Source organism: Heterocephalus glaber, unplaced genomic scaffold, assembly GCF_053883595.1.
Source record: "Heterocephalus glaber isolate CG9 unplaced genomic scaffold, H.glaber_assembly_v1.0 deba00001594, whole genome shotgun sequence".
NCBI classification, from domain to species: domain Eukaryota; kingdom Metazoa; phylum Chordata; class Mammalia; order Rodentia; family Bathyergidae; genus Heterocephalus; species Heterocephalus glaber.
In genome coordinates, this window is record NW_028258369.1 from 16440473 (window position 1) to 16454185 (window position 13713).

At 49.5% G+C, this 13713-nt stretch overlaps 2 long non-coding RNA genes across 2 annotated transcripts; one reads left to right on the forward strand and one right to left on the reverse strand.

Moving 5' to 3' along the window:
• The first annotated feature begins 6253 nt into the window (after nt 1-6253).
• LOC147823296 (uncharacterized) lies at nt 6254-7628 on the forward strand. The gene is made up of 2 exons (XR_015444131.1): nt 6254-7007; nt 7168-7628. It is a non-coding gene; the product is annotated as an uncharacterized LOC147823296 (long non-coding RNA).
• Nucleotides 7629-8518: 890 nt separating this feature from the next.
• LOC147823297 (uncharacterized) lies at nt 8519-11164 on the reverse strand. The gene is made up of 2 exons (XR_015444132.1): nt 9140-11164; nt 8519-8979 (listed from the first exon to the last, which is right to left on the reverse strand). It is a non-coding gene; the product is annotated as an uncharacterized LOC147823297 (long non-coding RNA).
• Between the last annotated feature and the right edge of the window lie 2549 nt (nt 11165-13713).

Genomic DNA, 13713 nt, shown 5'->3' on the forward strand with positions numbered 1-13713 from the left:
AAGTGTTTTACGACATTTTTCCAGCGTGGAAAGGGAGCAGTAAAACTATTTATTTCGAGAAAATGAGATAGCATATGCGTAAAATTCTACTAGGGTTTTCTTTTTTTACACAGCATGTCACTTGTAGCCCAGGCTGGCCTAGAACTTGTGGTGATTCTCCTCCCTCACGTCTTCTGAGTCCTAAGTTTACAGGCACTCTGGCTTGTGTCGAGATGTCCCCCCAGACCTCATGCGGTCGTGGGTGAGGCATTGCAGAGGTTGCTTTATCCAGGGTGTGTGCTGCTGCGATCAAGGATGTGAGGCTGGGATTGGTTCGTGGTGCGATGCTGGGATGAAAGGTGCCCCACCCCGGGGTGACTGCTGCCTCCTCCAGGGGTGGGTTGCCTGGATAGGACATAAGGAGCAAAAGAGGGCCACTGCTTGTCGCTTGTGACTTGCTGCTTCTTTGCTCCTTTGCTGCCCTGTGATGCCCCTCTGCCATGCCACCCCGCCTTGGAGCCAACCAACTCTCACCTAAAACCCCTACAAATTGTGCACAAATAAACCTTCCCTCCTCTAACTTTGGGCATCGGGTACTTTGTCTCAGCAATAAGAAAAGTAACTAAGACGTGCCTCTTGATCATTTTTATTCCCCTCTACCCCTTTTCTTGCCTCTCCTTCCCCCAAGACCCTATCCCATCCCAACAAAGAGTTCCTCCCTGTCTCTTGACATGTATCTGTATTTTGCTCTTCATTTATATTTTGGGTCTCTCAAGTTAGACATGTCATATGATGTTTAACCTTTTGAGACTGACTTATTTCACTTAGCATTATGGTCCCAAGATCCATCCATTTTCTTACAGATGACTCAAAATTATCCTTTTATGGTATATGTCTATATATCATTATAAAGATCTATATCTCACCTTTTCTTTATTCAGGCATCTGTGGTGGGCATATAGTCCACTTCCATGATTTAACTATTGTGTTTTATATTGCTACAAACATGGGTGTGCATGTATCACTGTAGTAGGATAACTTTAGTTCCTCTAGGAAGATACCCAGGAGAAGTATGTCTGCTTCAAGTGGAATTTCTACTTTTAGTTTGGTGAGAAATCTCCCTATTGCTTTCCACAGTGGTTGTACTCATCTCCATGCCCACCAACAATCTAGAAGAGTTTCTTCTCCGCCATATCTCCACCAGCATTTGTATATTGAGTCTTTGATAATGGTCGTTCTTACTGGAGTAAAGTGAAATCCCAGTGTTGTTTTCATTCACATTTCTCTAATGGCTAAATGTGCTGAACATTTTTTATATATTTATTGCCCATTTGTATTTCTTCTGTGAAGCATCTGTTCATTTAGAGTGTACATTTTTTTATTGGGGGGAATGAAATTTTAAATATTTTTTAAACCTGACAAGCTGGGTTTGAAATTAAATGAATAAATGGCATTTCTTTGAGTTGATTGCAATTGAAGAATAACCAATTATCATCCATCACCTCAGTGTTTCCCATATATTCTATGCCATCAGCATTACTTCTATTTTCATTTAAGGCATGGATACAGGAAGCATTGGCTTAATATTTGAAATAACAAAGCCATGTCTCTTATTGTAATTTTGTTAGAAAACGTACTCTTACAGAGGTATGTATAATAACGTCTATGCAGTATTGAGAACCTGGTAAAGTTGAGTTTTGTTTCAAATTGATTCTTGGGCTCTGACTCCCATGACTTCTTATACATTTTTATCACCCCTGATTAAGATAAAAGTAATTATAAAATTACTTGCCACTTTCTCTGCTTCTGAGGAGGTGGCACTATTTTCTGACTAGTGCTAGTTTCCTTTAGGAGTGGCCTTGGTCTTATAGTGACTCAAACATGTTACCTAATTAGTTGAGCATTTGAATTGGAACTGAGTTACGAAAACTTGCACAAAAGGGAGTGTGATAGTGTTTTTAAATAGTATTTACAGTAAAGTATTTGTTTTATATTTTTTCATCACACTTTGCTTCCAATTTTCACAGTTGCCAAACTGGTCAATGCTCATCTCAATTAACTCATTGTTCCCTGGAATCACCTGTGTTCGCAGATGTCTGACACACTCCAACTCTCCTTTCAGTACAGTTAAACAGATTCTCTTCTTTTAGCCCCCAGACCTTCCTGAGCAGCACTCAACCGCTGTCACCTCAACCAGGATAGGTGTCCCTAATATAGGACCCGTAATACAGTCTTTCTTCAGAGTATTCATAGTGATGACTATTAATTCATTCAGGCTGTTAAGCACTTTATTAATAATTTATTCCTGCAACTTTACAATAGCCTTCTGAAGTTGTTATTCTTATCCTCACAATAAAATGGACTCTTGTAGGTTTGAAGACTTATATTTAAAGACTTATCTGAGTCCATTGGCATAGTAGAGAAGGAGCCAGAATTCCACAACAGACTGAAATTCTGCAATGGAGGGAGGGAGGTGTCTCCCAGACAGGAGAGCTGACTAAGGCACACCCGGAGCCCAGAGCCGGCCAACACTAGCACAGCATGTGGCAGGACCAAGGCCTGCACAGCTGAGGGCCGCCTACTGCTGCAGGGCACTTGGGGCCCAGGACTGCTGCAGCCAGACACAGGTGATGCCCGCTGGAAGAGTGTGACAGCCTGGGGCAGCGCGACTCCTCCTGACACCAGCGCTATTCCAGAGATGTGTCTGCGGGCGCTGGCCTGGAGACAGAGGCTCTAGGATCTGCCCTGCGTTAGGCTTTGCCAGCCTGGCACCGAGGTCTAAGGCACGGGTCCCGTGCTAACTGCCCTTGCTTCGCCTCAGGAAAGGCGTCTTGCTGCACGCTGTGCTTCCGGAGTGGGAGGTAGTGTTGGTGAAGGCCGGTCCTTGTCACCACTGCTGACACTGAGCTGGGTCATTCCTGAGTCTCACAGGTACAGGTCACACAGGCCAACAGCACAGCTGGCAGCGAAGCAGCCACAGCACAAGTCCCTTCCACTGCCGGCGGGCGGGGGAGCATCTGTGCCTGGTGCTGGATCAGGTCCAGAGGCTCCCTGTGTGAGCCCTGGCCTGGGAACCGCTGTGGTCCCTGAGGGTAATGCAGATGTCCTTGGCCGCCAAGGCTGACGCTGAGCTGGGTGCCACCTGAAACTCCAGCAGCTGTAGGCACCTGAGCAGTCAGGGGTGGGTGGCTGGAGTGCTCCAGGACTTGCAATGCTCTAGGCAGAAACAAGTCTGCCCATGGTGTGTGGGCCTCCACCGAGGGCCAGTGCAGGCCTAGAGGCTCCATCTCTGAGCTCGGCCCTACACACAGCGACTCTGGTTTCTGCCTGTGTGAGTCTTGCTGCAGCTGGCCCAGCACTGAGCTGCAAAACAAAGTCCTGTGCTAGCCGTGGTGACTTGCTACTTAACGGAAGGAGTCTTGCTCCCCCCACTGCTGCCTGAGGCTGGGAGGGGGAGGATCGAGGGAGTGAGCTTCTTGGCTCATGTGCTTCCAGCAGTTCGGTCTGCAGACGCTGGCGGGGGGCCGGGGATGGTGGGGCTCTACCTGGCGCCCACTTTCTCCTCAGCAGGGCTGGCACTGTTTTGATGTCTGAGGCCTGGACTTCATTCCCTCTCCCTCTCCCTAGGGCCCTCACTTCACACTGCTCGGGGCAGGGAGTGGGACGACATCAGCAACTCTTCCCTTCCTGCCTTCTTCAGAGCATCTTTTCTTTTTATGACACTAAGATCCGGTGCCATGGTCTCTCACATTGTGTCCTTAGGTCTTTGGACCCCAAGTTTTTCTTTCCATTTGTATTATTTTAACTTTTGTCATATTTTATTTGGGAGGGAGGGAGTTTGGAGTGTTATCACCTGTTTTCTTGTTCTCCCTATTAAGATATTGCTTTGTTTTATTTGTTTGATTAGGTCTTTCTCTCTCTCTCTTTCTCTCTCTCCCCCCTTTCCTTCTTCCATATCTCTCTCTTCTTTTCTCATTCAACTTTTCTCTCATTCTACTTTTTTCTTTATTCTTTTTTCATTTCTCCCCTAATTTCATCTCTACTGCTTCTGGTTTATCCCTTTCCTTGTTGGTTTTTTCTGTTACTGTTACCATGGGCTTTTTATTAGGATTCTTTATTGTACATTTATTACATTCTCTCCATTTTCTATTATGCAATTTTCCAAATTCTGTTTTTTTCAAGCTCTCGTTCCCTGCAACCTCTATCCTTACTAGTATAACCATTAGCCATTAACTACTATGAATCTGTAGACAGTTAGCTATATCTTACTACAGTTGAACACCGTTCTATTGTTAACGGAGGTAAAATTCCTCTACTGAGTAGATACCTATTGTACATCAATATGCTGTTTCTACTAGAGTTTGTGCTATTAACTAGAGATCTCACTTCTACAGTTAAGTGTGCTACACGGTTGGATCCTAGGGTTCATCACTATCCAGTTTTATTTGATACTACTGTGTTTGTTGATTTTACTACTTTAGTCAAGCTGGCTTAGATGTTGTTATCAATTGGTTTTCTCGTTTGTCAATATCTGGATTGCCTTGGGGTCATAAACAACACCACAGCCCATTCCCAAAGAACTGGATACTGGGATAAATAGGCTACATTCTCCTCTCCCAAAGAAACAGAAGTGGTTGGATCCTGAAACAGGCCTAAAGGCCAATATCTAGGCACATGTAGAGGACATTTCTGAAAAGGAGTCGTTACTTAAAGAGGTCTCAATACTAGCAATAAAGCCATCCGCTATAAACAAACCGCAAGTCTCAGCACAGAAAACAAACAATCAAACAAACAAAGAAAAGAAGAAAATGAGGAAACGAGGAAACAAAATACCTCCAAAAGCTTCCAAGTCCTCCAAAGGACATTCAGTGAACATCAAGGGAGAAGTAATCAAAAGCCACACAGCTGAAATATTTGAAACATCAACAGTGGAGATAACTAAACAGATCAATAATATGTTTGACAAATTCAAAGCACAGATAATTAAAGGCATAATGATCCTAATAAAACAAATAATAGATGAGGCTAGCTTACTGGATGAGCTAAAGAAAAGGATACAAACCATGAATGCCCAGCATAAAAAACAGTTGGAGTCCATAAAAATGTTTCAAACAGAAATCTTGGAGACTAAAATTTTTATTGAAATTATGGGCAACAAAAAATTAAACCTAGATCCTTATCTCTCACCATGCACTAAACTAGAATTGAAATGGATCAAAGATCTAAATATAAAAACAGAAACACTGAACCTGCTGGAAGATAGTATAGGTAGAACTCTTGAAGACATTGGCATAGGAAAAGACTTTAAAAACAAATCCTCATTTTCACATGAAGTAGCACAAAGAGTCAACAACTGGGATCCCATCTTGTTAAAAAACTTCTGCATACCAAGAGAAACCAACAACAGAGTGAAGAGACAACCCACAATGTGGGAAAAAATTTTTACCAGCTGTTCCTCAGACAAAGGACTACTATCTAGAATATATAAAGAACTAGAAGTCAATGGTGAAAGACGGGCATCACAGGGCAGCAAAGGAGCAAAGAAGCAGCAAGTCACAAGCGACAAGCAGTGGCCCTCTTTTGCTCCTTATGTCCTATCCAGGCAACCCACCCCTGGAGGAGGCAGCAGTCACCCCGGGGTGGGGCACCTTTCATCCCAGCATCGCACCACGAACCAATCCCAGCCTCACATCCTTGATCGCAGCAGCACACACCCTGGATAAAGCAACCTCTGCAATGCCTCACCCACGACCGCATGAGGTCTGGGGGGACATCTCGACACAAGCCAGAGTGCCTGTAAACTTAGGACTCAGAAGACGTGAGGGAGGAGAATCACCACAAGTTCTAGGCCAGCCTGGGCTACAAGTGACATGCTGTGTAAAAAAAGAAAACCCTAGTAGAATTTTACGCATATGCTATCTCATTTTCTCGAAATAAATAGTTTTACTGCTCCCTTTCCACGCTGGAAAAATGTCGTAAAACACTTGTTACACTGTTGGTCGTGGTGGTACACGCCTGTAATCTCGGCTCTCTGGAAGCTGAGGCAGGAGGATCACCATGAGTTCATAACAAGACCCTGCCTCAAAAAGCAAAAAGCAAAACAGAATAAAACAAAAACTTGCTACACTGAAGAGAGCCTCAAAGACAATGATGTACAATCCCTCCCAAGCCCGCTCTGCCTTATGAATTCCTCAGTCTCAGATTGTATTTGTGCGCATGGAACAGGGGTAGTGCATCTCCTGAGCCAAGCGGCCCCTCCAATTTTAAAGGAGCCTGGGACACCTAGTGGAGCCAGTCTATTCACAGACGGCCTGAAGGCAGTGATTGCAGACTGGAAAACAAAACTGAGGGAACCTCAGTGGACAGTGGGGAGTGGGAGTGGGGTGGAAGAGCGCCCTGGTGGTGTCAAGAAGTGAGTAGTCGGCCAGTGCATGAGAGAAATGTGTCGGAGGGAAAGATGGGGCACATCTGCACATGGTCTTAGGTAGGACCGGGTTAGCAGGAAGGAAGGGTCAGGGAAGACACAGATTGGGCACTGGCAGGGGGAGGGCCAGGACAGCATGGACCACTGAGTGGGGGTGGCCTTGGGAGCAGTGTGGAGGAGAGACCCTCTCCCTGGCATGTGACCCGTGACAAGTGAGCATAGGCAGATAAAAGGGGTGGAGGAGAGGATGGGAAAGCTTTGGAGGGCTGTGAAGTAAATTGCCCCCTTCTCTAACCATAGCGTGTTGGACTCGCCTTTCCCTCCCTCCCCCGTGGACCCGTCCACGGGGTGTTCTGTCACGTCAGAGCCTCTGTGCCCAGCCAGGGCTTTTATTGGCTGGTGACTTGCTGACCAAAGAAAGCCCAAGGGCGTGGCCACCTCAGGGACAGGTATATAAAGGGGGGTCAGGCCCACACGGGGCAGACCGCTGGGAGGAGCTCCCGGGAGAAGCATGGCCAGGTGTCCAGCAGGGCAGAGCAGCGGCCAGAGGACCAGGCCGAGAAAGAAGAGAAGAGGAATTTCAGGGCCTAAACTGAAGGGAAAGGCGAGTAGACATCCAAGCTCCTCCCCTTGTCCCCCTTGACAGCCCTCCCAAGAGGCCTGAGGTCCCCAGACTGTACCCTTCTCATGAAGCCCCTGCTCCCATGGCTCCGCCCTCTGTCCCCCAGCCAGTGCTCTTCTGTGACCTCCCCGTGTGCTTCCAGGTGGCCAAGAAGTCAAGCAGGGCCAGAAGACCCGGTCCCCGGACAGGGAAGAAGCTCTCTCCCCGAGCATCGCCACGTCCTCCTCGAGATAGAAGAAGGAAACCCCAGCAGGGTTTGGCGGTCCTCAGCACCAACAGGGGGAGCAGCCCCAGCAAGATGCGCCAGGGCAGCAGCAGGGCCCTGGGCGCCCGGAAACGCTGCACCAGGAGAGGCCCAAAGAGAAGCCCTGCCAAGCTGGGGCGCAACAGGTCCACCCGAGGCCGAAGCCGAGGCCGCAGAGCCCCAGCCTCGCGCAAGACAATGCCAATGCGCTAGGCCAAGAGAGGTGGCCAGACACCTCGCTACCATCTGAGAGGTGGCCAGAGGTCTGCCTGCCTCTGCCTCCACTGAGGTAGACCTGAAAGTGTCCACCCACGCTTCCCCGTGACGGGGCAATAAACTAACTCTTGGCGACCTGAGAATGTGTCTGTGTGCTCTCTGGGGGCGGGGAGGGGACAAGGGAGGCAGGGAGGGAGGGCAGGGGGAGAAGGGAGGAAGGTGGGATCCTCCTGTTCCCAGGGATTGGAATTCGAGGGGGAGGGAGAGGGGGAGGGAGGGAGGGGAAGGGGAGGAGGGGGAGGGAGGGAACTGCAAGGTGGGTCGGGAATAGAAGTCAGGGGAAGGGAGGGAGGGAGGGAGGAGAGAGGAAGTGAGGAAGGGAGGGAGGGAGGGAGGGGAGCAGGGAGGGAGGGAGGAGGGAGGGAGGAGGGAATGGAAGGAGGGAGGGTGAGGAAGAGCTGAGGGAGGGACTGAGAGGAGGCCTGGAGAGAGAGAGGGAGGGAGGGAGGGAGGGGGAGGGAGGGAGGGAAGGAGGGAACTGCAATGCGGCATGGGGGAATAGAAGTCAGGGGTAGAGAGGGCCAGAGGGAAGCAAAGCCAGAGGGGGAAAGGGAGAGAAGGAGGGAGGAACAGTTCCCAGCCCTCGCGGGCAGCTCCCTGCCTCTCTTCCTGCCTCCCTCACGCTTTTCCTCCCTCTGCCCCCTCCATACCCCGACTTCTCATGCCCTGCGCCATCGTGCAGTCCCCTCCCTCCCGCTATATTCCCCCTTTTCCTCCCACCCTCCCACAGTTCCTCGCTCCCTCCCTCTCTCTTTTCCTCCCTCCCTCCCTCTCTTCCCCTGACTTCTATTCCCCCATCCCGCATTGCAGTTCCCTCCCTCCCCCTCCTCCCCTTCCCCTCCCTCCCTCCCCCTCTCCCTCCCCCTGGAATTTCAATCCCTGGGAACAGGATCCCACCTTCCTCCCTTCTCCCCCTGCCCTCCCTCCCTGCCTCCCTTGTCCCCTCCCCGCCCCCAGAGAGCACACAGACACATTCTCAGGTCGCCAAGAGTTAGTTTATTGCCCCGTCACGGGGAAGCGTGGGTGGACACTTTCAGGTCTACCTCAGTGGAGGCAGAGGCAGGCAGACCTCTGGCCACCTCTCAGATGGTAGCGAGGTGTCTGGCCACCTCTCTTGGCCTAGCGCATTGGCATTGTCTTGCGCGAGGCTGGGGCTCTGCGGCCTCGGCTTCGGCCTCGGGTGGACCTGTTGCGCCCCAGCTTGGCAGGGCTTCTCTTTGGGCCTCTCCTGGTGCAGCGTTTCCGGGCGCCCAGGGCCCTGCTGCTGCCCTGGCGCATCTTGCTGGGGCTGCTCCCCCTGTTGGTGCTGAGGACCGCCAAACCCTGCTGGGGTTTCCTTCTTCTATCTCGAGGAGGACGTGGCGATGCTCGGGGAGAGAGCTTCTTCCCTGTCCGGGGACCGGGTCTTCTGGCCCTGCTTGACTTCTTGGCCACCTGGAAGCACACGGGGAGGTCACAGAAGAGCACTGGCTGGGGGACAGAGGGCGGAGCCATGGGAGCAGGGGCTTCATGAGAAGGGTACAGTCTGGGGACCTCAGGCCTCTTGGGAGGGCTGTCAAGGGGGACAAGGGGAGGAGCTTGGATGTCTACTCGCCTTTCCCTTCAGTTTAGGCCCTGAAATTCCTCTTCTCTTCTTTCTCGGCCTGGTCCTCTGGCCGCTGCTCTGCCCTGCGGGACACCTGGCCATGCTTCTCCCGGGAGCTCCTCCCAGCGGTCTGCCCCGTGTGGGCCTGACCCCCCTTTATATACCTGTCCCTGAGGTGGCCACGCCCTTGGGCTTTCTTTGGTCAGCAAGTCACCAGCCAATAAAAGCCCTGGCTGGGCACAGAGGCTCTGACGTGACAGAACACCCCGTGGACGGGTCCACGGGGGAGGGAGGGAAAGGCGAGTCCAACACGCTATGGTTAGAGAAGGGGGGAATTTACTTCACAGCCCTCCAAAGCTTTCCCATCCTCTCCTCCACCCCTTTTATCTGCCTATGCTCACTTGTCACGGGTCACACGCCAGGGAGAGGGTCTTTCCTCCACACTGCTCCCAAGGCCACCCCCACTCAGTGGTCCATGCTGTCCTGGCCCTCCCCCTGCCAGTGCCCAATCTGTGTCTTCCCTGACCCTTCCTTCCTGCTAACCCGGTCCTACCTAAGACCATGTGCAGATGTGCCCCATCTTTCCCTCCGACACATTTCTCTCATGCACTGGCCGACTACTCACTTCTTGACACCACCAGGGCGCTCTTCCACCCCACTCCCACTCCCCACTGTCCACTGAGGTTCCCTCAGTTTTGTTTTCCAGTCTGCAATCACTGCCTTCAGGCCGTCTGTGAATAGACTGGCTCCACTAGGTGTCCCAGGCTCCTTTAAAATTGGAGGGGCCGCTTGGCTCAGGAGATGCACTCCCCGGGCTTGGGTTTTAACAGTGAACCAGATGTGAGGCAGGTACTCATGTTCCAGAAGTCACGAGGGACGCTTACCTGTTCCATGCACACAAATACAATCAGAGACTGATGAATTCATAAGGCAGAGTGGGCTTGGGAGGGATTATACATCATTGTCTTTGAGGCTCTCTTCAGTGTAGCAAGTTTTTGTTTTATTCTGTTTTGCTTTTTGCTTTTTGAGGCAGGGTCTCGTTATGAACTCATGGTGATCCTCCTGCCTCAGCTTCCGGAGAGCTGAGATTACAGGCGTGTACCACCACGACCAACAGTGTAACAAGTGTTTTACGACATTTTTCCAGCGTGGAAAGGGAGCAGTAAAACTATTTATTTCGAGAAAATGAGATAGCATATGCGTAAAATTCTACTAGGGTTTTCTTTTTTTACACAGCATGTCACTTGTAGCCCAGGCTGGCCTAGAACTTGTGGTGATTCTCCTCCCTCACGTCTTCTGAGTCCTAAGTTTACAGGCACTCTGGCTTGTGTCGAGATGTCCCCCCAGACCTCATGCGGTCGTGGGTGAGGCATTGCAGAGGTTGCTTTATCCAGGGTGTGTGCTGCTGCGATCAAGGATGTGAGGCTGGGATTGGTTCGTGGTGCGATGCTGGGATGAAAGGTGCCCCACCCCGGGGTGACTGCTGCCTCCTCCAGGGGTGGGTTGCCTGGATAGGACATAAGGAGCAAAAGAGGGCCACTGCTTGTCGCTTGTGACTTGCTGCTTCTTTGCTCCTTTGCTGCCCTGTGATGCCCCTCTGCCATGCCACCCCGCCTTGGAGCCAACCAACTCTCACCTAAAACCCCTACAAATTGTGCACAAATAAACCTTCCCTCCTCTAACTTTGGGCATCGGGTACTTTGTCTCAGCAATAAGAAAAGTAACTAAGACGTGCCTCTTGATCATTTTTATTCCCCTCTACCCCTTTTCTTGCCTCTCCTTCCCCCAAGACCCTATCCCATCCCAACAAAGAGTTCCTCCCTGTCTCTTGACATGTATCTGTATTTTGCTCTTCATTTATATTTTGGGTCTCTCAAGTTAGACATGTCATATGATGTTTAACCTTTTGAGACTGACTTATTTCACTTAGCATTATGGTCCCAAGATCCATCCATTTTCTTACAGATGACTCAAAATTATCCTTTTATGGTATATGTCTATATATCATTATAAAGATCTATATCTCACCTTTTCTTTATTCAGGCATCTGTGGTGGGCATATAGTCCACTTCCATGATTTAACTATTGTGTTTTATATTGCTACAAACATGGGTGTGCATGTATCACTGTAGTAGGATAACTTTAGTTCCTCTAGGAAGATACCCAGGAGAAGTATGTCTGCTTCAAGTGGAATTTCTACTTTTAGTTTGGTGAGAAATCTCCCTATTGCTTTCCACAGTGGTTGTACTCATCTCCATGCCCACCAACAATCTAGAAGAGTTTCTTCTCCGCCATATCTCCACCAGCATTTGTATATTGAGTCTTTGATAATGGTCGTTCTTACTGGAGTAAAGTGAAATCCCAGTGTTGTTTTCATTCACATTTCTCTAATGGCTAAATGTGCTGAACATTTTTTATATATTTATTGCCCATTTGTATTTCTTCTGTGAAGCATCTGTTCATTTAGAGTGTACATTTTTTTATTGGGGGGAATGAAATTTTAAATATTTTTTAAACCTGACAAGCTGGGTTTGAAATTAAATGAATAAATGGCATTTCTTTGAGTTGATTGCAATTGAAGAATAACCAATTATCATCCATCACCTCAGTGTTTCCCATATATTCTATGCCATCAGCATTACTTCTATTTTCATTTAAGGCATGGATACAGGAAGCATTGGCTTAATATTTGAAATAACAAAGCCATGTCTCTTATTGTAATTTTGTTAGAAAACGTACTCTTACAGAGGTATGTATAATAACGTCTATGCAGTATTGAGAACCTGGTAAAGTTGAGTTTTGTTTCAAATTGATTCTTGGGCTCTGACTCCCATGACTTCTTATACATTTTTATCACCCCTGATTAAGATAAAAGTAATTATAAAATTACTTGCCACTTTCTCTGCTTCTGAGGAGGTGGCACTATTTTCTGACTAGTGCTAGTTTCCTTTAGGAGTGGCCTTGGTCTTATAGTGACTCAAACATGTTACCTAATTAGTTGAGCATTTGAATTGGAACTGAGTTACGAAAACTTGCACAAAAGGGAGTGTGATAGTGTTTTTAAATAGTATTTACAGTAAAGTATTTGTTTTATATTTTTTCATCACACTTTGCTTCCAATTTTCACAGTTGCCAAACTGGTCAATGCTCATCTCAATTAACTCATTGTTCCCTGGAATCACCTGTGTTCGCAGATGTCTGACACACTCCAACTCTCCTTTCAGTACAGTTAAACAGATTCTCTTCTTTTAGCCCCCAGACCTTCCTGAGCAGCACTCAACCGCTGTCACCTCAACCAGGATAGGTGTCCCTAATATAGGACCCGTAATACAGTCTTTCTTCAGAGTATTCATAGTGATGACTATTAATTCATTCAGGCTGTTAAGCACTTTATTAATAATTTATTCCTGCAACTTTACAATAGCCTTCTGAAGTTGTTATTCTTATCCTCACAATAAAATGGACTCTTGTAGGTTTGAAGACTTATATTTAAAGACTTATCTGAGTCCATTGGCATAGTAGAGAAGGAGCCAGAATTCCACAACAGACTGAAATTCTGCAATGGAGGGAGGGAGGTGTCTCCCAGACAGGAGAGCTGACTAAGGCACACCCGGAGCCCAGAGCCGGCCAACACTAGCACAGCATGTGGCAGGACCAAGGCCTGCACAGCTGAGGGCCGCCTACTGCTGCAGGGCACTTGGGGCCCAGGACTGCTGCAGCCAGACACAGGTGATGCCCGCTGGAAGAGTGTGACAGCCTGGGGCAGCGCGACTCCTCCTGACACCAGCGCTATTCCAGAGATGTGTCTGCGGGCGCTGGCCTGGAGACAGAGGCTCTAGGATCTGCCCTGCGTTAGGCTTTGCCAGCCTGGCACCGAGGTCTAAGGCACGGGTCCCGTGCTAACTGCCCTTGCTTCGCCTCAGGAAAGGCGTCTTGCTGCACGCTGTGCTTCCGGAGTGGGAGGTAGTGTTGGTGAAGGCCGGTCCTTGTCACCACTGCTGACACTGAGCTGGGTCATTCCTGAGTCTCACAGGTACAGGTCACACAGGCCAACAGCACAGCTGGCAGCGAAGCAGCCACAGCACAAGTCCCTTCCACTGCCGGCGGGCGGGGGAGCATCTGTGCCTGGTGCTGGATCAGGTCCAGAGGCTCCCTGTGTGAGCCCTGGCCTGGGAACCGCTGTGGTCCCTGAGGGTAATGCAGATGTCCTTGGCCGCCAAGGCTGACGCTGAGCTGGGTGCCACCTGAAACTCCAGCAGCTGTAGGCACCTGAGCAGTCAGGGGTGGGTGGCTGGAGTGCTCCAGGACTTGCAATGCTCTAGGCAGAAACAAGTCTGCCCATGGTGTGTGGGCCTCCACCGAGGGCCAGTGCAGGCCTAGAGGCTCCATCTCTGAGCTCGGCCCTACACACAGCGACTCTGGTTTCTGCCTGTGTGAGTCTTGCTGCAGCTGGCCCAGCACTGAGCTGCAAAACAAAGTCCTGTGCTAGCCGTGGTGACTTGCTACTTAACGGAAGGAGTCTTGCTCCCCCCACTGCTGCCTGAGGCTGGGAGGGGGAGGATCGAGGGAGTGAGCTTCTTGGC